The sequence below is a fragment of the Zea mays genome, chromosome 5, assembly GCF_902167145.1.
Source record: "Zea mays cultivar B73 chromosome 5, Zm-B73-REFERENCE-NAM-5.0, whole genome shotgun sequence".
Lineage (NCBI taxonomy): Eukaryota > Viridiplantae > Streptophyta > Magnoliopsida > Poales > Poaceae > Zea > Zea mays.
This window is the reverse complement of record NC_050100.1, coordinates 161667872-161692787: the sequence shown is the minus strand read 5'-3', so window position 1 is coordinate 161692787 and position 24916 is coordinate 161667872. Positions and strand designations below refer to the sequence as shown.

Below are 24916 nucleotides of genomic sequence, written 5' to 3'. Positions count from 1 at the left end.
ATTCGCGGGTACTGCGAGATCTTACTCAGGCTTTGAGTTCACCTGCGCAGAAGAAGTCGCCGATGGTTTGGTAGTAAGGGCCGCCTGAATGGCCACTCGGAAACATTCTGCGGTGCCTTGGAAGTCAGCGCGCACAGTTATGATCCCTTGTGGTCCTGACATCTTCAATATCATGTATGTATAATGCGGAATGGCCATGAACTTCGCCAATCCAGGCCTCCCGATGATGGCGTTGTATCCGCAGTCGAAGTTCGCTACCTCGAACCTCAGGAACTCGGTTCTGTAGTTTTCTGGAGTTCTGAAGGTGACCGGTTTGTAGATGTGGCCCAGCGGATATTCTCCTTCAGTCGGCATGATGCCGAAGAAAGGAGTGTCCGACTCGTGGAGCTCTTTGAGGTGAACTACCATGCCTTGGAGTGTCCGGGGGAAGGTGACGTTGATGTTGCTCCCCCCGTCCACTAATACCTTCTTTACCCTGCTCTCTCGGATCATCGGATCGACGAGGAGCGGGTACTTGCCAGGGTGGTCGAAGTTGAGCCACTGATCTCCCCGAGTGAAGGTGATCGGGTGTTCAGACCATCGGTATGGAGCAGGTGGACCGGTAGCCGCCACCAGTATCTGACGATCGTTGAGCTTTTGTTGTCTTTTGTTCTCCTGCGACCCGTGTCCGCCGAAAATGACGTTGACTTCTCTGTCGACGCGCGGGAATGCTCCTCCTCCTCCTTCCTCCTGCTGCTGGGGTTGTCGCGGTTCTCTTGGTCCTCCTCGCGGCGGGGGAGGAGGTAGATGTTGGAAGGGTCGGCCGTTCCCCACGGAGTGCTTGAAGTCTCTGCAGTTCCGGAGGGTGTGGCGCATGTCCTTGTGGTACGGGCACTGGGCGTTGAGGATGTCGTCCAGCGTGCGTTCGCCTCCACGAGGTCCTCCTCGGGTGCGAGAGGCGGGCGGTCCGGCGGCGTGGACCTCTTCACGAGGCCTCTTCTCCCAGCGTTTGTCAGGTTGCTAGTTTGTGTCGCGTCGCGGTGCTGTCGGTGCAGGCTTTGCTCCTCCGATGAGGTCTAGAGCTCGCTCATCGGCGGTGATGTAGAGGTCGGCTTCCCAGAATAGTTGCTCCGAAGTGGTTGGCGCCTTTTGTAGTATGGCTCGGACGAAGGCCGAGTCATTGGATCCCCGGTAGAAGTCCTCGATCACTGCTGCCTCCGCGACCTCGGGGATACGATTTCTCATGGTCTGGAATCTTTTGAGGTACGATCGGAGAGTTTCGTCCCCCCGACGCTTGATGGATTTGAGGTCCCATGGTTGCACCGGTTTGTCGGAGAGAGACTGGAAGTTGGTGGTGAAGCGCCGACTGAAATCGCTCCAGTCGTCGATGCAGTGTCGTGGTAGGTGTCGCATCCATTGCAGCGCGTCTTGCCCAAGGACGATAGGCAAGGACGCGGTCATCACATCCTCGGTTGCCCCAGCAGCTTGGGCGGCGGTGGTGTAGATGACCAGCCAGCCTCCTGGATCCTGCTTAGGTTCATATTTGTCGACATTGGAGACCTTGAAGTTCGGGGGCCATTGAATGGCCCTGAGGCGTGGAGTAAGAGCTGATACTCCACAACTGTCTTCTTGTCGTCGGTGATGATGTCTTTCCCGGGGAGGGGAGTTGTTGTTGTGGTGCCTCGACCGTCCCCGGGTAGTACCACCAGTTGAAGCCGTGGCCGACTCGGTCCTGGTGGCCTGACTCCGTGCCGGGATGCCGTGATCTCGGTCGTACTCTTCCCGGCGACAGATCTCGTTCTCGTGTCGTCGTTCGCGTGAAGCGTTGATGGAGCTCCGTGCGTCTCGCCGACTGTTGATGGCATGTCGTAGATCGTTCGGCGGGTGAGCGAGGGGTAGAAGGTGGTTGGCTGCTTGAGTGAACAGCCGCCGATAGCCCTCGGCGTCGGGAGTCCGGGGGAGGCCATCAGCTATCCGAGCCAACACTCCTCCGACTTCACTCGGCATGTTCATGGCCCGGGCGAAGTCGGGGTTCAGATTGCGTCCGAAGAGTGGATTTTGCCGACGTTGCCTTGTTTCCTGCTCGGCCTGTTCTTGAGCCTGCCGACGGTCACGTTGTCGAGAGTTCCTTCTTTCTCGGAGGACCCGTTCTTCTGGAGTTTCTCCCACTTCTGAGACCTCGTCTCACGATACGGGTTGCGCCGGATCCCGTTCTCCGGCTTCGTGATGTCACCGAATATTTCGGCGTCGGTTCCTCCGTCGGCGAGACTCCCGATGAAGAGGTTTCTCTCCTGGTGCAGTTGGTTCATCGTCGGAGATAGGATTCGATTCCACTCTTCCCCCGATGAAGAGGACGTCGGGGTAGAATAAAGCTGTTGTCGCGACGATCTTCTTTCTGTTCTCCTTTGAGGGCAGTGGCACAGAAAGAGCAGCTTGACGGCGCTTGACCTCATTCGCTTCTTTTCTCCTTGTGATCTGTGTCCATTCTTCCGTCGAAGAGGTAGACAGCGGTGTTCTTCGGGTAGACGAACCCTCGGCTCCTAGCTTGCTGAAGGTGATCTTTTTCCGGAGCACTGGAGGTTGCACTTTTCCCTGTTTTGCTCCGATTTTCTCGGAGATCTTCGAGGATGACTTTCTCTCCGGTGGGTCCGTGATGCGATGCAGAGTTCCCTCCTCATCCGCTACAAATGAGATAGTTCCAAAGCAGAACACGGACCTGGGACGAAGGATAATCTTGTGCTGGAAGGTGACGATCATTGAGCTAGCTTGGATCGACGACACACCCCCTACCTGGCGCGCCAGCTGTCGGTGTTTTGGGTCCGACCGCGCACCCGGGGTTGCCCCTCAAAGTGCTTTTTCGTGTAGGACAGTGTTATCGACTGTAGCTCGATGGTTCGTGCTAGTTGCACGAGAAACAGCGGACAGTTGAGTACTGGTTCGGGCCGCTTTGAGATGCGTAACACCCTACGTCCTGATGTGAGCACTTTTATGTGGTGGGTTACAAAGAGGTTCTCTAGTATTGGAAACGTTGAGAGCTAGTGTGTGTGGCTAAGTAGAATGAGGTCGATCGTCTTGAAGGGGTGCCCCCTGGGCCTTATATACTTGACCGTGGGGCGTTACATGTGGATATGATAATAACAAGTGCCTAAAAATAGTGAACTGACTGAGTCTATCTTCCTACAATTCAGCCGACTCATCCTCGCTCAGTTCCAATGTACGTGACCCCTACGCGGGAAGATCGGGTCACTGTTACGATCTCCGCTTGAATTCTTCGGGCCACCTAGGCTCGCGTCGATCTGGTTTATTGGACGTTCCTCCCCAGGCCCACGAAGGGATGACCTAGCGGATTATTGGGCTCACGGGCCCCTCGCGAGGCATCTTATCCTTCTAGTGGACCCGGGGGATATCTGTCCCCCACAACTTCTCACTACAACCAAATTGATGGATGCATAAGTGTATATTTGGTACATCTCTAATCAGGAGCATCCCGAGGCCTGTGCGACAGCACATGCCCCTTAAAAGTGTAGGCCTAAAAATTTATAGCACTCCATATATATCATTAAAATACCATTTTACATAAAGTATTGGCCACAACATGGTCCAAATCGCAAGAACATTGAAATCGATCATCAAGCTATTTATTCACTTACAAGAAGATTTAAACGATATCAAGGTTATGTAAAAACTATTTGGTTTGTTATTTGCCTCCAATGCATTGAAGTCACGACCTCCCGCCGAGTTCGGGGGGGGGGTTGTTGAGGGAGAGGAAACTGACAAGGTAGGGCCCACGCGTCATGGGCCGAGCACGGACTGGTTCAGTGGCCAGTGGGACCCACGTGCAAGCGGACGTCGGTAAGCTAGAGCGACTGCCCTGTGGGGCCAAGGTGTCAGCGCCAAGTTGCTGGGCTGAGCGCGCGCTGAGAGGTCTAGTTGGGCCAGAATGGTGGGTTCGGCCCACATGTACAGTTTCGTTTTCCCTTTTTTTATTCTATTTCAAATTCGCTTTTATGTCTTCAAATTCTAATATTTGGACTTCAAACTTGAGTTGTGGATCCATCATAAAAGTTAAGTGTACAAAATAAAAACTTCATCAGTATGGAATAGTATTTTTATTTATATATATATTATTTATATTTATGTACCACTCCCTTATTTCTTCATGCCATTTGTTTTCTTTTCATTTTTCCTAAGTGGTAAGTTGGGTCTAAATTCCAAGTTTGGCACTAACATATCTTCATTAATATTATCTTTATTGTTTATAGATGCAACAACACATAAACTCCAACATGATGTACATTTTATTGAGAAATTATTCACTTTAATTATGTTTCCTAACAACTCTCATGAATGAAAATACATTACACATGAGAATTTATTCCTTTCTTTTTATACTAGGAATATGCCCGTGCGTTGCTACAGTATCAATATGATAAAATACATTTATAATGCAAAAAAACAAATAGTAGTAGAGATGCTGCTGCAATAGTGAAAATGTCAGCAGGAGTAATATATGAACAAATCTGCCAGCATATGCAGTGTAGTTGTAACTGAAAATGCAGCGAGTGAAATGAGAAACATAGAAAACATTGGAAGAAGGTTAGTACCATTTGTTATGAATCAGGTAACTTAATACAAAGTTTAATTTGCTTTATCCTTTCCATTTCCTTTCAAAATAATCTAGTTTAAATAATTACAGTAACTTGCTTACTTATCACTTATCAGTACAATACCAACTTGCCAAGCCTTGCACAAACACAAAATCTATACACACTTTCGGTTTTTGGAAGCACTACGAAAGCATGGAAACTCCCATGAGAAAACTCAGTTTACATGGGAACGAGCAAACCTCAACAAGTGCCACTTTTACTGTCACTAACAACAAAAAAGTCCAAAATTCCAAGAAAGGTGATCATGCAAACTGCAGGTCACGAAGCGCTCATGGCACGACACCTGCTGCCATAGCTGGAGCAGCAGGAGGCTTGCTCGTTTCTGCAGCGAGATGACGGTCTGTCGGTCTCAAAGGCACCGACGAGTGCCTTCACCTTGCTCTTCCTCGTCTCAGCGACTCGATCACATTGTTGAACAGCTCTGACTCCTACTTTTTCGTCTCCTTCCCGTCCTACCACCACCGCAGCACGGCGACCTCGTCACCCGCGTCTCTCGCTACAGCATCGTTGCCGCTCCTACTTATGATCCTGTCGCATCTGCTCCTAGATGTCGCGTCTGCCATGGCTATGGAAGGCCTGAACTGGAGCCATTTTGGGGGTGCTGCCACGGCTCTCTTCAGGGTTCAATACTTTGCCCAGCCGTAACATCAACTTGCGAGGCGGCTGCGCTTGTAGCACCGTAGCAGGGTGCTCGAGGGGGTCACTGGCGCAGGCTTTGACCTCCTTGCAGTGTCGATTTTTTTCTGTAGAAACGGGGAGTGAAAATCGTCATCCTCGTGCAGCAGGCAAAAACTTAAATTTATATAGAAGTGATCGAGTCGCTGAGGCGAGGAAGAAAGGTCACCTGTATGGTTAGTAGCACATGCGTTACCACATGCAACGCACGTGCACTCACCTGCGAGGCGGCTGCGCTGACAGCACCATAGCAGGGTACTAGAGGGGGTCACGGCGTAGGCTTTGGCCTCCTTGCAGTGTCGCTTTTTTCTGTAGAAACGAGGAGTGAAAAATTGTCATCCTCGTGCAGCGGGCAAAAACTTAAATTTATATAGAAGGAACGTTTGCCAGCAACTTAGACCTATGTTGACTTCAGAACCACTATTATTTACCAAAAACGAGAAAAGAATTTACTCAAAAAATATAGAAACTTACATTAAGGTGAAGAAATGCACCCTAGTTCAGAAATTTGCATAGAGAAACAAAAAAGCACACAACCTCATTCAAAAAAAAATATTTGCATCGAGTAGAGTAGAGATGCACAATTGTGTGAATCTGTACCTTTGTTGGGTCTGATCTCTTTAGTCTCTAGTTTCCACACTTTAGGTGAAGCCGTCTTCAGAATTCTCTATTTAGCATCCTATCAGAATTCTCTATTTAGCATCCTTAGCATCAATACTATAATTTTCTGTTCCAGAAACCTTTTTGCTGCTAATGCTTGGGGGATCAATTTTCTCTTTTCTAACTGTTCAAAAATTGCTGCAGGATCAATTATCGCTTCCCTATAGGATAATTTTAGAAAGCAAATCAGAATGCAATCACCAGACAAGATTTGAGAGCACATGATATTATATACCAGGTATAGAAACCAACTATCAAGAAAAACATATTCTAATAGAGCATTAAAGTTTCAACAACACAATGGCATGTATCAGTACTTAAACATACAAAAAAATGAGCATGTATCTGCCATTGATCCTATAAAATAATCACTGTGGACGCCTACGGTTGATTCAGAGTTGGATAGCAAGGTGGAGATACATGGCAATAATCCTAGGTATGTTCATTGAAGATGGTTATCGTTTGCCCTTTGTAGGACATAAGATAAATAAGGGTCACAATTGCAGAGACGCTCTAGGTGTAATTGTTTAGATTCAGTGAAACATGTGTCCAATGGTGCTGACTAAACCAATCTTGCACTGGTAGATTTCCCTCGAGGAAACACAAAGGCTTCACCATGGGATCGCCGTCATGGGGAATGACAGGGGCCATCAGTGGTCCACGTCCCAAGAAAGGTCAGTGACTTTCCCGTGAGGAGACACGAAGGCTTCACCCTATCAAAGAACAGGGAAAACACCATGAAGCTTGTTACCAGGAGAATACAATCTATGTACAGTCATGCACCACAAACAGAAATACACATTCCATGGACTCTATAATATGTGTATGGTCAACTACGATTCTCTATTATTAGACTATTGTCTTCTTTAATACCAACAAATTCCTAGAATTTTTGTTCCAATCGACCAAACATATGAACTCAGAAAAAAAATCTAACCAAACAAGCATCATGCATTCAGAAAAAAGTATACCTCTGGCACACAAAACATACAATTTCACGAGAACATTCATCCTAAGCAGGATAGTTCCCTGACAAAAGATGATCTCGTTTGGCTCTGTCACATTCTGGCTTTGTGATCTAAAATGGGATGGACAACTTAAAAAACAAACATGTACTACAATTGCTTACAAAAACTGAGTCGGGTACTCAATATTGATGATTTCTAACAAATATGATGTCCACACTCCACAGAGTTGTCCATATCCAATCATATAGCAGGTAGTTCAATGCAGACAACAAGACAAGTAACCAGGCAAAACAATCATGGTACCTGTAAATACAGAGCAGATTCCAATCCCATGACCACCGCACTATGATCCTACAAGCATATACGGAACATAGATAAAAATGTTCACGACAAGAGCACTGCCATGTAGGCGTTAAGCTAAAGCAATCTGAGATTCAGGTTTTCAGGGGATATAGGTCGCAAACAGTCAAAGATTCAGTATGTACCTACGTTCACAAGAATTATCGATCAACACTTACCATTTATTCTGGAGCAACCTTGACGCGTCCTGGCACCGTTGCTCCTCTACAACACTCTGCGAGAATGCAAGAGCACCCAAACAGAACGAGTGTAGTTAGAAAATTGTAATCTACAATGGTGGGGAAAGATACACATCTCAACTAAAAATAGACAACACAAAGCAGTTCTAGACCACCCTGATATAATTGGATAATGTGCACAGTGCTAACGAATGCTAAAATGTTTTGTGGATTTATTTTGAGACCAAAACAACACTCAAATTTCACAAATACCTGAAATTTACATTGCATACGAGAGAAAGATGCAACTTATTGAAAGAACAACCTAAGAGAATTAGACAAGAAATTAAAAAATTTGGTCAGGACAACAAACTATGACAGAAAAACATAGCGGCTTTGGGAGAGTGATGGCAGTGATGTTATTATCCTAGAGCAACATATAGTCATCCTCATTTCAGGATAGGTGTACACAATACATTGACATTTATTCCTAGTAGGAACAAATGGAGGTACCTCTTCCTTTTCTTTTTAGTTTTCTTTGTTCGCTTTTCAAATTCATCTTGACCATCCTCTGCACATAACCCGTGATCCATATAAATCAAAATCCAATTATTTTTAGGAATATGTTTTAGGGTGCTTGTGTGATAGAAAAGATATTTGCTAGCCAATAAACCAACATCCATTCAGCAGGAGCGAAGGACAGAGGGTCATGCCTTTGATGAGATTATCTTTTTCCTAACAATGATCCTAACAAAGTAGCACATAATTGTTAATATCTACCTCAACAACAGGGCTTGAAATAAAAGCTTCATTTGACTATCAGACATGTCATAGACCTACAACAAAGATATAAAGGAGTCAATCATCAATAACATAACTGAAACAAATATATAAAGGAGTTAATCATAAATAACATAACTGAAACAAAACAAAATAAATCTGACCATTTGCATATCATCCACAAAATTCTAGTGTATATATCACGATAATTGAACCATGATGTCAATGTTATATCATGAATCACATATGATCCATGGACCAATATATAAATAGGTGTGTACACTTGGTGTATAAGGCCCTACATAGTGAAGGAAATACAAGCTTCAAAATAAATACATGTACTGATCACTGCATTCAGTTCTAAGCATAGAAGATTCTCTTGCAAGAAAGAGATAGAGGGAAGAAAACAAAAAAAGGCCATTCTCTAGTGGATGTTGCTTACCAAAAGGCAAAATCATCAAAGCGGCCAGCAAACAGGGTCCAAAGTTGACTCCCATAGTTCTTAAATATAAGAAAGTGCATTTAGACACATCAAACCATCATAAGGCTCTACTGTCTCAGTTCAGGCCTAAAGCACAAGACCCTTGGTAGCCTTCGCCAGCAGGTCCGTGTATTGATGGAACGGAGTCATGGAAAACTTGGTATGGCTCCAAAATTCAGGCGTGAGGAAGCCATAGGTCTTCATCGGGCAGTCGAAGGTTGCCTGTGCACAACCAAATCAGATGACTTATGAATGGCTATGAATAGACATCTACAAGAACGTATGAATTAAATTGCAATACAACCAAAAGGTTAATACGTGCTAACAGTTCAAGTTTTAGAGTAACCACAGAACGGAATTATATACTTTAGAATTTTCAATACTGCATGACTCGAAGCTAAGTATATGTAAAGAAAGAATGATGTTATGTAGTAAATATTAGCACTTTTGAAATATAGTTTAGAATTTTAGATACTGCATTTATTCACAAACTAAGTTCTGACGATGTTCCAATAAGAGCCATTAAGGATGCACAAGCTTAATCTCGTGATAGAGAAAGTAGGCAGTCAATAGTAAGTGTCTAACCATTAACCCGCTTGTGTTATTTAGTCACTATAAAGACAACATGGAATCGAACAATAGAGTAGAACATGATACGGTTCACATTTATCGCCTTCATCTGAAACTAAAAGACTAAAGATAACTGGAGAAACAAAATGCTACTGTTAGTTTCATTCTCTTCCCCCAATTCAAGGTTGAAAAAAATCAAATCTAAAAAAGGGAGATCGACAAGCCAAGTTGAAAAATATGCTAGATCATCTGCAGCTCGGTTCAAAGTTCAATTGTAACTATGGCAGAAGCGATATGTAACACATGTTTATCAAAGAAACTAAATATTTATATTTATTACACGTAAGTTAATTTAGACACAAAACACTATGGAATAACTCACTTTTAATCAGAACTACTACTATATCGAAACGAAGTGGTAAAAAAATCAACAACCTAGACTAATTTGAAGACAAATTGATACATGATCTTATCGGCAAACTACTTGTCGTCCACCTCTAGAAACCTTGAACTAAAATAAAACATCCATCCAGGATTCAGAAGCACATGGTTCACACTAACTGAACAAGAGCCTAACAGGTACACCATTTTTAGATAGATGAAAAGGAAGCATGAATCACACTCAACTAAAATAAAAGGTAGAGCCTACAGTGGTTCCAGCACCAGATGAATTGGATCTGAGGGTAAAAAAATTCTAGGAAGATTCAAGCATGTACGTGCCTTGATAAAATAGTGCTAATAGAGCTATGATTCTGTCCATTGTGTAGAGTTACCTGATGAAAGAAAACACTTATCAGTTTGCAAAATCAACTCAACAACTAAAAATGACACTAAATTCTTAGATGGAAAATGGAACTTACAAACACGATTCATGCACAACTGAAAATTAGGATTGCAAAATCAACTCAACAACTGAAGAAACAAACTTTTATCATTAGACATCAGATAATGGGATTCTTGAAGTGTCCCATATTCATTTTGGTTTACCATTGCTCAAATTAGTAGACACAATGCTTCCAATAAGAAAACTGACTCTTAATGAGGTTAGCAGAAGTAGCACAAACCTAGTTTGCTTTACGTCCTAAACCCATGAGAAAATTATCAGGCTTGATGTCACGATGTAGAAACCCCCTTGTGTGCATGTATTCTACTCTACTGATCTGTATCCCACACCAAGGCATGTTATTTTTGTTGCAAAGACCAAGGAAATGCAAAGTGAAGAATTTATTGACACTACATCAGTATGTGGTTTCAACAGGTCCAAAACAAATACAAGAAAAATGTAGAACCATAGGATAGACTCACCATATGATCAGCAAGCATTAGTACTGTTTTAAGTGAGAACTTTCTGCTGCAGCAGTTAAATAAGTCTCCATAGTTGGACCAAGCAGATCAATCACCATGACATTGTACTGCCCCTCCACCCCGAACCACTTAAGATGTGGAATCCCAACTGCAAATCAGGGCAGAAAAGAAACAAATTAGTAAAATACCGGTGTAATTGGCTAACCAAATCGTACTGTTGTTGCACTTACTTCCACCCTGCAAAAGCATGTATAGTTTTGATTCATAGTGAAGCTGTGGATGTCGTGATGTGACTGATTCCTAATAACAAGTTATATACGCACAAAACATATGGTGAGCAAGCAGTCCAGAATTCCTAATAGCAACTATGGCAAACAATATCGACCATCTAGAAATTAGGAAGTTGCACTGGATATATCTGTGCCAAAAATATTGTTTGATATGCCACTGTTGATATTACAGCCTTGGAGCAACATTCATCATCAGCTAACACACTAATTCAAATTAGCATATATAGACGAAGCATAGCTCCAAAGCAGCTAATCCCAACTTAAAGAATATACTGACCTCTTCGTGCTTCTGAACACCCTACAAGACAATACATGAATACAAGGCAAATCACTCAGTATTTTCTACATATCTCAGCACAGAGTATGAAGCATGAAGAAGAAATAAGATGACCAACAATGTGTGCTAGTCATTTTTTTCAAATATTCAGAAGAATTGTGTTAGTTATTACAGCATGATGTCTCCCTTCTCATGATATCAAATATAAAGTATCAAGAGATTCTCATCTCTAGAATAACCATGTTCTTAAAATTCGAACCGTGCATATACCCAATTTTGTGGAAGAACATATAGCCCATGGTGAAATTGTACTAATTATCGATGGTGTTAGTAATGTATTTCAATATTCAGAAGAAATGCAACAGAATATAGCAACATGACTTCTCTTTTGTCATGATATTAAGTACCAACTATCAAGCCAAGCCCTTCATATTTGAATTGTACTGCTCTCTGATTTTGAGGGAGAACATGTAGCCCATAGTGATACTATACTAATCATTGATTGAATTTGTCATTTCTTCCTAACATCCAGAAGCCTGCTAAATTGTATGCTATAAAGGAGTAATAACAAATTAACGATGCTGCAACATAGAAAAACGAAGACAGAAGCATAGCGGTTTAAAGGCAGTACAAGGATCAGCTTAACTTGACTAGGGCCATAAATCCTCATGCCTACACCGATGAAACTGTGTTTGTTCACGTAAGATTGTAATAGTAGGCTATAAAGGAGTAATAACAAATTAAGGATGTTGCAACTTAGAAAAACGAACACACAAGCATAACGGTGGCATCTCAATACATATAACTAAAGGTAGTAGAAGGATCAGCTTAACTTGACCCTTGTTAATGCAATGGATACACTAATCACAAAGTTCTTACAATCTTACCTGAACAAACACAGTCTCATTGGTGTAGGCATGAGGATTGATGGCCCTGGTCGTACGCTGCCCGCACACGCTGCAGGCGAAGGCCACCCGCATGTGCCACTGTGGTGATTTCGTCAAGAGCGACCAAGGTACTGTCTTAAGTAGTATAGATTTGACCCTGAGTGAAATATATTCAGTAATATAAATATATGTGAGAATGTGAGATACACTAACCTCTACCCCAACAAACCCTGAGTGCACTTCTTGTTCCATAATGGATGATGTAGTTTGAACTCCAGATGAGACCTCCAACTTCATGGGCACCTTTTTGCCATCCTTACTCGAAATCTCAACTTGCTCACAGTTATTATTCTCCCCACTTGGCTCCAAGGATTCATCCATCTTCTTCTTGGTTTTAGCAGTTTCAGTGTGACCATCATCGCAAATGGAATCCTGTATCCCATAGCCCTCACTCTGCTGACACCCATTCTTCCAACTATCAGGCTCTATAGCACATAGGAACCGAAAAAACAATGTATTAAAAAAAGAGTGTTCTTTGTGCAGCAATTAAACAGGAAATCATACCCAAACTATTAACATTTAGTTTTTATAAATCGCTTCACACTTACAGTGGGATCGAGACCTTTGAGATCTTGATAATGATCGTCTTGTGTTCTTCCGTTCATGTACCTACCACTACATCAACGAAAGCACAAATTTATTTCTTTTTAGTTTTTCAAGTATAAGTTTACCATGATGTTGCTAAGGACAACCAAGAGCACATATCAAAGGATAAAGAAACAAATAATGAACCTACTTCTTGTTCTCATGCACATTTCTTATGGCGTTTTTCGATTCTCCTCGCATAAATTATTGAAATTTCTCGACCACCAATGACTTGATGATTCATCTCGTGCTTGGCAACTATAGCATCCTCAAGGTAGCGAAATTTGAGAAATCCAAAACCACTTAGTTCCCTATAAAATTGACCAATTCAGCCAAGGATTAAGAAGGAAAGAAGTCGTTGTCAATCAACAAATATACTCCGTGTTCCAACATATGTCTGTTCATTCCAATCCCAATTTAACAAAGAACCGGTAAATACACTTAAAAACCTATTTATAAAAAAACAGGGAACATATACAACAAAACCATGCCATGATGTTAAATGACATTCTTTTTATTGCCAAAAGAACCATAATTTTTAATGAGATAATTTCAAGCCATGTGAAGTCTTAAAATAGCTTATATGAAATCTTAAACCATCACTAATATGTAATATGTTGAATTAAGGGGATGACAATGTTTAATAGATAGAAAGCACACACAGAAGAGCAACTAATCTGTAAGGATAATATTAAGAAGATCCACATTCCATCAAAACTATGAAATATGTGCCAAAATGAACATATCTCCACAAAATTAACGATTTCCATCCAATAAACTTCACCTGCAGATTTGTTCTCCTAGATGATGACAAGAATATGGCTAGGGCTTGATTGTGTATATGACTTGATGCTTAGCTCTTTCGTGCAAAATTGGATATTTAGATAAACATACACAATAGGAGCAGAAATAAGAACTCCAATATTATTAGATTTCTTTAGATAAGTATAAATCGGAATAGAGAGATGTAAGTGATAATAATTTGTCTAGATATTGGGTACTAATAACAGTAGATAAGATTAATTATAAATGTAATCAGGAGAAGCATGGTGTATATCTAATCAGTCCGTACATAAGGTCTCGGTGGTGGCCCTCTCCCTAGTCTGTGCGTGCTCGGTTATCGCGAGTAGGACGGGGAGCGGTTGCGAGATCATGGAGCACGACTCAGACGATGCACTGGAGGCGGTTGCTAGAAACGTCGCGGCGTTGGTTGGGACGCGAGGAGGGCATGCCCTTGAGTAGTAGATGCAGAGTTCGACGCCGCGAGATGATCGGAGTCGGGCGAGGGTTGGGAGGGTTGGGCGACGTGCTAGCGGCTAGGAGCAGAGGGAGTGCGGGGTGGGGGAGGGGGGCACGCAGGCGCGGCGGGAAGGAGGGGTCACTAGCAGTGAAGGGGGATTGGATGCAGTTCCTTTTCGCACAGGGAGAAAGAACTCGAATTTCAAGAAATGACAACGGCACCACCTTCTCGGAGAGGTTGTGCACCTCAGCAGCGCGGCTCCGCTTGCTGCCGCCGCCGAACCCCCCACGCGTCCGCTCTGGCAGTGGCTCGGGCTCCGACCCGCCCGCGTCGCTGTCCCCGAGCCCGCCGGCGTCCTCCCCGTAGTCCACCTGCTGACCGTGGCCCAGCGCTGCCGGGAACGCCGCCACCCCGCCGAACGTCATCCTCCTCCTCGAGCTGCCGCCGTTGCTGTTGAAGCTGCTGGTGCTGCAGGAGCGCCATCGCCCTCGCGCCTCCAACCTCCGGGGCAGGGGCCGGGCGGCGGGATCGGGCGACTGGCGGCGGTGAAATCGGGGAAGGAAGAAAAAGGGTCGCGATGAATTTGGGGTCTGGCCGGCAGGATCGGGGTGGGATCGGGCGGCTGGTGGCAAGATCGAACGGTTGAAACTACAGAACAATGGATTGGACGGTTGAGGTTGCAGATGACAGAACGGCAGAACGGCAGACTACTCTTACACTCTTAATAAGTAGTATAGATATAGATTCTAAAGTTGGGGATTACAACAGCCGAGCGACGTTCGAGCGACGTTTGGGATGCCGCCGAGACTGAGCGACTAGGGCCAGGAGCAGCGTCTGCTCTGCTCTTTTCATTACTGGGCTGTTCTTTCTTAGGCTAGTAAAGCCTGAAAACTTGGTTCTAAAAAACTTTGGACCGCAACTAGGGCCGTGGCCCTGCTGGTCTTAGGCCTTGGCCCAACCTCAGTGACAGTGAGCAGGCAGGTTGCACCATAAAAAAAGGTGAGACCCCAGCTGAGCCACCATATCAGTTCGCCTGCGTCACTGAATGTTTGAGGCCGACTCTTGATCCGATCAGCAATAACGTTTTGACAGGAACAAGTAGCTAGTACTTTTTTACTGTCTGTTCAAGTCACTCGCACAATGCAGTCATCCATCAAATCATCCATCATGTATAAGTTGCCCAGACAAACCACGTTATTTTTTCTTTCCAATCGAGGAAACGACAGGCGAACGATCTAAAAGTGCTATACATACATTTGCCTCCAATTGGTTACTAATGTAAAATTATTGGTCTAGCTAGTGCTAGTTCCTTTCGACACCTATGGCTATGGGTTAGGATGAAAACGACGAGCTAGCTAGATACGCTCGATCGTTCCAAGTGGGTTTAGAGGTGTTTGGTTAGAGGGACTAAAGATTAGTTTCTAGTTTTTAGTCTCATTTAGTCCTTTTTTTTGCCAAACACTAGGACTAAAATATAGACTAAAATGATTTAGTCTTTAGTCCTTCACGTATGTGCTAAAAAGGACTAAACCATATTAATTACATATTTACCCCTCATTTAGTTCAATTGTACTAATAACGGGAGAATGTTAAAGACCATTTTAGTATTATTATGAGTCATTTAGTATATTCTTACTATTTTTAGTCTATAGAACCAAACATGTTAATAACCCTAGATTAAACAAACCAAATATGGCCTTAATAACCGACTAGCGTGCGGAGTCGCAGCCGCAGGCCGCAGCCCCGCCGATGTGGTGGTGGTGGTGGAACTGGTGGGCAATAATGCAAAATGATCGAGCGGATGGCCTTGCTGTGGGTAAGGATGTAAATGGTCGGTAAAATTCGGTAAATTCTCGGTACCGTTTACTAGATTTTTCCGACCGTTTTCATATTTTTCGGGATATACGGAAAACGGGACAGAAACAGGATGTGTTATTACGAAAACGGTACGATAAACGGTGAGACATATTTACCGTCCGTTTTCGGAATTCTCGGGAAAATCCGGTATTTTCCCATATTTTAACCGTATTTTTCCGGTCCACAAAAAAAACAAAGGAGGTAAGAACTATACTCGTTAGGGTTTAGAGATTAGGGTTTTAGATGTCATAGAAGATATATCAAGTGATCCATACGACATGCCACATGATTTCTAGTTTATGTATCGTGTGTTTAAGACTTATATACTATGTGGTTAAAACTTTAGTGAACATGTATGATCATTTATTTGTGGTCATGACTATGTATTGTATATTTGTGTGGTTGAGACTTGTATGTGAATGTGAATGAACAATCGTGTTTTAAAACTTATGTGTTGTGTGTTATAATTTAAGAGTGGACATGGATGAATGTATGACCAATTATATGTGGACAAGATTGTGTTTTGTGTACTTTTGTGAATGAGACTTGTATGTGGATGTGAATGAACATCTGTGTGGTTAGGATTTGTTTATTGTGAGCTTTTCCGATTACAGTTACCGTTTCCTGATCAATTTCGAGCTATTTTGCTCGGATTTATCCGTTTTCGATATACCGGAATTTACCGGCCGTTATCTGTTTCTGACTTTTCCGTTTACCGATTCCGACCGAACAAAAATTTATGCGGGTGAAAACGGTGAGAGGTTTTTTCCGACCGTTACCGGCCGTTTTCATCCTTAGCTGTGGGATGGGTGTCCCCTTGTATGTTCACAACGAAGAAAGAAAAAAGGCATAAGAGAATACTTCGTTGACAGAGATTATAAAACACACACACTCACTCACTCAGGGCTTGTTCGGTTAGCTCCGAATCCACATGGATTGAGTGGGATTGGGTGGGTTTAAATTCCAACTAAGGCCTTGTTCGGTTACATGGGATATAATCTCACCATGGATTTAATCCGAGTATGGATTGGGTGAATCCATATCTCACACCCAATCCCATGGTGGGATTAAATCCATCAACAAATCCATGTGACTTTCAAAGCTAGTTATTCTTTTGATCCATGGATTCTAATGTAAACTTGTGCAATATCTCATGGATTTGTTCCATACCTAATAGGCTATGGATAGAATCCATGTCTTCCATAGTTTAAAATATTCCCAAACTTTTGGGTTATATTCCATGATGTGTGTTTAACCGAATAAAAAAGTTAAGTAGTCATGGATTATTTTGGGGCATGGATTGAGACATGGATTTAATTCCAATCCATGTTAATCCAGAGCGGGATTGGTGTAAACGAACAAAGCCTAAGTCAAACTCTTTCTTAATTTTTTCCAATCCCATTCAATCCATGGGTAACAGGATTAACCGAACAAGGCCTCACTGTGAAGATAAAAGATTCTGCACCAGTACTGTACTGCCATTGCGATGGTAGTCCACGGTTAGCTCCATGCATGCACTGTTCTAGCCTAAGCCTAACCTTTTCTTGCCTCCACTTGCCCGAAGCTCTCGATGAGCTGCGTCAGGTTCTCATACGAGGAGCCTCCTTTCTCCATGGCGCCGTGAGCTTTCTCTCCGTACTCCCTGGCCCTCCGCCTCCTCTCGCCGGCCTCTTTCCCTTCGCCCATCAGCGCCGACACCGCCCGCGCGACGTCCCCACGCGCCACCACCACGCTCTCGTCGTCGAACACCATCACGGGCGCCGTCACGCCGATGGGCACGCCCACGCCGAGCACGTCCACCGCCAGCCGCTCGTTCAGGAACTGGTCGGCGAAGTGGGGCCACGTGACCACCGGGACGCCGTGCGCGACGGACTCCAGCAGCGAGTTCCATCCGCAGTGGGTGACGAAGCCCCCCACGGCGCGGTGGGACAGGATGGCGAGCTGCGGCGCCCACCCACGCACCACGAGACCCCGCCCCGCCGCGCGCGCCTCCAGGGCTCCCAGCCACTCCCGCACCTCCGGCGGGGACGCCTCGGCCAGCTTCACCACCCACAGGAACGGCCTGCCGGAGTCCTCCAGGCCATGCCCCACCTCGAACAGCTGCTTCGGGAGCTTCCGCGCGAGGCTGCCGAAGCTGACGAACACGACGGAGCCGGTCTCCTTGGAGTCGAGCCAGGCGGCTACCGCGCTGTGCTGCTGGCCGCCGTCCGCCCCCCGCGACGACATGGCGTCGGCGTCCCGCTCGCGGAGGCAGAGCGGCCCCAGCGTCCACACGGGTTTGCCGAGCGCCGCCTCGTAGCACGACACGAACTGGCCCTCGAGGCCCACGAACGTGTTCACCACTGCGCCGTCGGCCGCGCGCATGGCCTCCACGCACTCGCCCCGGACCGCCTCCCACCCCGGCGAGTTGAAGAAGCCCGGCGCCGTGGCCTTGGTCACCTCTACGTGCACCGGCATGCCCGGCACCACGAACTGTTAGTCTGAATAAGGTTTGTCACGTGTAATCTAGTTGGAACATTTGTGTTTACGTTATCTAGTCTTAGTGGCGTAGCTTTGTGGGTGATCAGTGCTGTGCCTGGCACCACAAGCCGCCTTGGTGTTTGTTGACCCCGTCGCACTCGCGCTGCGCATGCACATGATCTGCGTGATCCGAAAATGGTGGAGATCATGGGGCACGATGGCGACGGGGTGGAGGGCTTTCAAGCCTGTGTAAGAGCAACTCCAATAGTTATGTAAATTTTAGCTCTCTAAATCACAAATTTAAGAAGTTGCTAAATGGCTTTTAGAGTAAAAAAATATGAGTTCTCCAATAGTTCTCTAAATATAGGTTGTAATTTTGTTTTGTATTTATCCACATAAAAAATAAGTCACAAAAACTATATAATACAGTCAACATTTTTGTTTAGTGAGTTGTTAAATGGTTGCCAAATGTAGAGAGAAAATGAGGTTAGATGACAAGTTGTTAAATTTAGAAAGTTCATTTAGAGAACTGTTGGAGAATAGTTTTCATGTTAACTACCTAAATTATTGATTTAGGAAGTCTTTTAGAGAACTACTGGAGTTGCTCTAAGCACCGTTCATTTATTCAGTGAAAAAACCCAGAAAAGCTGCGGCACATTGCGCAGGCAAAAATAATCTGTTCTAACCTGTGTGTGTCCGCGCGCTCAGCCTTCCTCGCTCTCGCCGCAGTCACCGCGCCTGTCTGCGTTCGCCGTCGCGGCTGTACTCGTCGCTCGTTGATCCGGCCGGGGATCCAACATCTGGTATCAGAGGGCGGTTTATGTTCTACGGTGGATCTGTCTGTCCACCGCGAGAACCCCAAGGAAGAAGTTCGTCGTTCCTCGGAGATCGCCTGTGAAGGATCAGGAGATGGGTGACACCAGGACCAGTTCAAGCGCGGCGTCGTCCGGCATCAAGGAGAGTTCCCTGGTATGGCCTATGTTGACTCGATCGAATTATGCAGAGTGGGCCATGTTAATGCAGATTAACTATGAGGCAATGGAAATCTGGGATGTCATTGATCCGGGAACCACTGTCAAGCGCTCGCAAGATCGACAGGCAATGGGTGCTCTGATGAGATCCGTGCCAAAGGAGATGTGGGGAACCCTTGGCGCCAAAAGGACAGTGAAAGAGGCATGGGAGGCTGTGATGAACATGAGGATTGGAGCCGATCGAGTTAAAGAGGTAAACGTGCAGAAACTTTTAAAAGAATTTGAAAATATTGAGTTCAAAGATGGAGAGAGTGTTGAGGATTTTGGGATGAGAATAACAAATCTTGTTGCCAACATCAAGTCACTTGGGGAATCTGTTGATGACACTCGGGTAGTAAAGAAGTTTCTGCGAGTTGTACCACCTCGTTTTAATCAGGTTGCAGTCTCAATTGAAATGTTCTGTGACCTGAAGACACTCACAGTTGAAGACTTGGTTGGACGCCTGCGTGCAGCTGAGGATCGGTTTGAAGACAAGCTTGAGCAAGTAACTGACAAAACTGGTCGACTGTTGTTAGCTGAGGAGGACTGGCTTGAAAAACATAAGCATCGGTTTCAGTCTTACTCTCAAAAGGATGGTGGCAGTGGTAGTCAGTGGAAAGGTAAGGGACCTCATCGTTCTGATGGTGGCAGTTCAAGCAATTCAAACAAGCCAAAGCTGACATCAAAGGGGACACCAAGAAGAAAGGGGAGATGTCGAAATTGTGGCATTTATGGCCACTGGGCACAGAACTGTAAACGTCCAAAGAAGGATGACAAGGATCAAAAACAACAGGAAGCAAATGTTGTAGTTGGAGATGTGGAGAATGCAACACTTCTATTAGCTGAGGTGCAAGGGGCAGTGAGTGAAGCATCTCAAGTAATTCATCTGTCTGAAGATAAAGTAGTGCCAGTAATCTGCCCAGATGGAGTGTGGGTACTGGACACTGGTGCCAGTAACCACATGACAGGCACCAAGTCTGCACTTTCTCAACTTGATGACACTGTCAGTGGGTCAGTGAGATTTGGAGATGGTTCTACTGTCAGAATCTGTGGATTAGGCTCAGTGGTGATGAATACTAGACAGGGAGATCACAAGGTGCTTACAAGTGTGTACTATATTCCACAATTGAAAAGCAACATAATTAGTCTTGGACAGCTAGAGGAGGCAGGCTGTGACATTAGACTTTTTGTTGGCAGACTGAAAGTTTTTGATCCAGAGTATAACCTGTTGGTCAGTGCACCTCGCACTGGAAACAGACTTTACACAGTGAAGTTGGGAGTTGTACCTCCAGTGTGTCTGCTGTCAAAGGCAGATGATGTAGCATGGTTGTGGCATGCAAGATTTGGCCATCTAAATTTCAGAGCTCTTAGAGATCTTGGAAAGAAGAGTATGGTTGAAGGAATGCCTATTGTAGACCGAGCTGAACAGGTGTGTGATGGTTGTACTCTTGGGAAGCAACATCGAACACCTTTTCCAAGGCTGTCCTCATATAGAGCCACAAAGGGGTTGGAGTTATTCCATGCTGATCTGTGTGGACAGATCAGTCCACAGACAGTAGGTGGAAAAAGTTACTTTTTGCTAGTGGTTGATGACTTCAGCAGGTTTATGTGGATTGAGTTGTTGAAGACAAAAGATGAAGCTCTACATTTCTTGAAGAAGATCAAGCAAAGGGCTGAAGTTGATCAGGAGGGCAGATTGAAGGGCATAAGAACTGATAGAGGTGGTGAGTTCAATTCAAATATGTTTACTGCCTTTTGCACTGAACAAGGCATCAAGCACTTCACGACCACTCCTTACTCTCCCCAACAAAATGGGGGTAGTGGAGCGTAGAAACCAGACTGTAGTGGAGATGGCAAGGTGCATGATGAAGAGTAAAGGGGTGCCATCAAGATTCTGGGGTGAGGCTGTGACAACAGCAGTCTACTTGTTGAATAGATCCCCTACCAAGAGTGTACAGGGAAGAACACCATATGAAGCTTGGTTTGGCAAGAAACCCAGTGTTCAGCACCTTAAAACATTTGGCTGTATTGCTCATGTGAAGAAAATTGGTCCAGGGGTAAACAAATTGTCAGATAGGTCCACTAAGATGGTCCTGTTGGGTTATGAGTCAGGTACAAAAGGGTATAGATTGTTTGATCCTATCACTGAGAAGCTGTGTATCAGCAGAGATGTAGTGTTTGAAGAAAGTGAAAGATGGGACTGGGAGAGTGCAGAAAAGAATCAGCAGACTGAAACTACAATTCCTTTCACTACACAGTTTCAGTTTACTGTGCCAGATCAGACAATACAAGTACCAGCTGGTTCAGGTGATACGAGTGAGTCTTCAGGGGGTGCTGCTGCGTCACCACCCTCACCACAAACTCCTATGACACCTTCAGTGTCCCAGAATCAATCCCAAGCTGCATCTGTTGCCTCAGGTTCAAATAATAGCTCTCAGTCAGTGAATGCAGGAAGTTCAGACATGATTCCTTTGAGATACAGAACAATATCTGACTTATTAGACTCAACACAAGAAGTTCATGATTTTGAGTACAGTGCTTTTTGTTTACTAGCTGCAGATGAGCCAAAAAATGTTGAAAGTGCCTTGACAGATCAGTGCTGGAGACAGGCCATGAATTCAGAACTTGACTCTATTGAACAAAATCACACTTGGGTGTGGGCAGATCTGCCAAAAGAACAAAAAGCAATTGGTTTGAAGTGGGTTTTCAAAGTCAAAAGAGATGCTGCTGGAAATATAGTGAAACACAAAGCAAGACTTGTTGCTAAGGGGTATGCTCAAAAGGAGGGTGTTGATTTTGATGAAGTATTTGCTCCTGTGGCAAGGTTTGAAACAATAAGAGTTTTGATAGCTCTTGCAGCACAGTGGAATTGGGAAATTCACCACATGGATGTAAAATCAGCATTCCTAAATGGAGACCTTCAAGAAGAAGTATATGTCACTCAACCTCCCGGTTTCCAAGATACAAAGAAGCTAGGCAAGGTACTCAGACTGAACAAAGCACTATATGGGCTGAAACAGGCACCTAGGGCTTGGAACATCAGGCTTGATTCAGAACTGGTGTCCCTGGGATTCAGAAAATGTGAAGTAGAACATGCAGTTTACAGGAGAGGAACTGGCAAAACCATGCTGGTTGTGGGAGTATATGTGGATGATCTAATCATCTGTGGGCCTTCTGTAAGTAGCATTGCAGAGTTCAAGCAACAAATGATGAAGACATTCAGTATGAGTGATTTGGGACTGCTCAGCTACTACTTGGGAATGGAGGTGAAGCAAGGAGAAAATAGTATCACAATCTGTCAAAAATCCTATGCAACCAAGATTCTAGAGCAGTGCAACATGACTTCCTGTAATCACACTGACACTCCTATGGAGCAGCGAGTAAAGCTCAGTACTGCTCAGAAAGGGACTGAATATGATGAGACCAGATATAGAAGTGTCGTTGGGAGTCTGAGGTACCTGGTGAATACTAGACCTGATCTAGCTTTTGCAGTTGGTCTGGTAAGCAGATTCATGGAGGCCCCAGGTAAAGAACACTGGACTGCAGTGAAGAAAATTCTCAGATATGTGGCAGGTACACTTAACCTGGGAGTGAATTTCAAGAAGGGGGCAGCAGCAGATTATACATTGCTTGGCTACACAGACAGTGATTGCTCAGGTGACTTAGTGCACAGAAAAAGTACCTCAGGTATTCTATTCTTCTTGGGAGATAACTTGGTGACTTGGTCCTCTCAGAAGCAAAGGGTTGTAGCCCTGTCATCATGTGAAGCTGAATATGTGGCTGCTGCATTGGGAGCTTGTCAAGGTGTATGGCTGAGAATGCTGATAGCAGACATCATGCATAAGAATCCTCAGAAGTTCAGACTGTTAATAGATAACATGTCTGCAATTGAGCTGAGCAAAAACCCCGTGTATCATGACAGAAGCAAACACATCGATACACGATATCACTATATTCGTGACTGCATTGACAAAGGCATAGTGGATGTGGAGCATGTGGGAACTGAACACCAACTTGCAGACATCCTGACAAAGCCTTTGAGCCGAATCAGACTTGTGGAACTGAGATCAAGACTAGGGATGGTTCAAGTCCAACAAGATTAAGGGGGTGATATGTTAGTCTGAATAAGGTTTGTCACGTGTAATCTAGTTGGAACATTTGTGTTTACGTTATCTAGTCTTAGTGGCGTAGCTTTGTGGGTGATCAGTGCTGTGCCTGGCACCACAAGCCGCCTTGGTGTTTGTTGACCCCGTCGCACTCGCGCTGCGCATGCACATGATCTGCGTGATCCGAAAATGGTGGAGATCATGGGGCACGATGGCGACGGGGTAGAGGGCTTTCAAGCCTGTGTAAGCACCGTTTATTTATTCAGTGAAAAAACCCAGAAAAGCTGCGGCACATTGCGCAGACAAAAATAATCTGTTCTAACCTGTGTGTGTCCGCGCGCTCAGCCTTCCTCGCTCTCGCCGCAGTCACCGCGCCTGTCTGCGTTCGCCGTCGCGGCTGTACTCGTCGCTCGTTGATCCGGCCGGGGATCCAACACGAACCTCTCCTGCCCCCCGTCGTCGACGTCAGCCGCCGCCGCGCCCGCGGCCAGCTCGCGTAACCCGTGGTCGGTGGCGTTGAGGTCGCAGAGCGAGTAGAAGCACGGCGGCCCGTGGAAGAAGAGGCGGCGGATCCCGAGGCTTCTGGCCGCGCCGGCCGCCCACGGGTTGCACCAGTCGGAGACGATGCAGCTCGGCCGCGGCGCCTGCGCTCGCAGGTACGCTTCCAGCGGGCCGGCGAGCTTCTGCAGAGCGTCGAACAGGGGGACGAAGTGGCCGTTGTCCGTGACCTGGTCCATGTTCTCGATGCCCGGGGGCAGGCCGTCGACGTCCGTCGGGAACGGGAGCTCCACGATCTCGAGGGGCAGCTTGGCGCGCGCGGCCTGCTCGGCGACGCCACGCAGCCGTGCCCCGTTCAGCGGTGTCGTCACCAGGCTCGCGCGCGCGCCGCGCTCCGCCAGGAGGAGGGCGAGGTCGACCATGGGGAGTGTGGCCCTGCGCCACGAGGGGGACGATAACGAAGTGAGGTGGCGGCGGTGGTGGCGCTGGCGTATCAGCAGCCGATTCCTCCGTGGGCGCCATGGACGACGTGCGTGCTAAGCTAGCTGCCTGCCAAGGACTTCGGGCGGGCCGCACCGCATGAATGGTGTAGGAAATAGAGTGTGTGGCCTGAGTAGAAGTGTCGAGGTGCACATAATTTATATAGCCATGGGAGGGCGTTTTTTTCTTTCTTTCCGCAAGTAGGTTCCTTTTTCCTTCTAGGGTTTTCAGTCAAAATTTGCCAAACATTTTGGCTGATGTTGTCACTTGTGAGGACATATTTTTGTAAGCTTGGTTTTTTCTAGAATAGAACATATGGGTAAACCTATATTTTGATCTCTTCTACGATGCACAATCTCAGCCTCTCTATGCTCATCCACGAGCACCGAACACCAGAAGGCAAGGATGCCCAGTGCATTCCTTGGAAAAATTTGGGTTGGAGATGTCAAGCCGTTTTGCAGGAGCCGCCCCATCGGTGCCAGCAATTTTGGCGCCATCGACCTCACCCGAAGATGGCACAACAGCACGAGATTTCCAATGATCTTGCCTCGTCGTATCTGCGA

At 45.5% G+C, this 24916-nt stretch overlaps 1 long non-coding RNA gene and 1 pseudogene across 5 annotated transcripts; both read right to left on the bottom strand.

The window, feature by feature from the left end:
* Nucleotides 1–4640: 4640 nt before the first annotated feature.
* LOC103627137 (uncharacterized) lies at nucleotides 4641–8950 on the bottom strand. Of its 5 annotated transcripts, XR_002262412.1 has the most exons (8): nucleotides 8690–8950; nucleotides 8248–8303; nucleotides 7468–7523; nucleotides 7253–7300; nucleotides 6597–6694; nucleotides 5922–6142; nucleotides 5491–5630; nucleotides 4641–5389 (listed from the first exon to the last, which is right to left on the bottom strand). It is a non-coding gene; the product is annotated as an uncharacterized lncRNA (long non-coding RNA). The 5 variants fall into 5 exon arrangements; XR_002748361.1 differs by lacking the exons at nucleotides 4641–5389; nucleotides 5491–5630; nucleotides 5922–6142 and adding an exon at nucleotides 7981–8038 and having other exon boundaries at nucleotides 6234–6694; nucleotides 8412–8950; XR_002262411.1 differs by lacking the exons at nucleotides 4641–5389; nucleotides 5491–5630; nucleotides 5922–6142 and adding an exon at nucleotides 7981–8038 and having other exon boundaries at nucleotides 6234–6694.
* An 8263-nt stretch (nucleotides 8951–17213) lies between these two features.
* Nucleotides 17214–24667, bottom strand: LOC103627139 (UDP-glycosyltransferase 73C3-like; annotated as a pseudogene).
* Nucleotides 24668–24916: the final 249 nt, after the last annotated feature.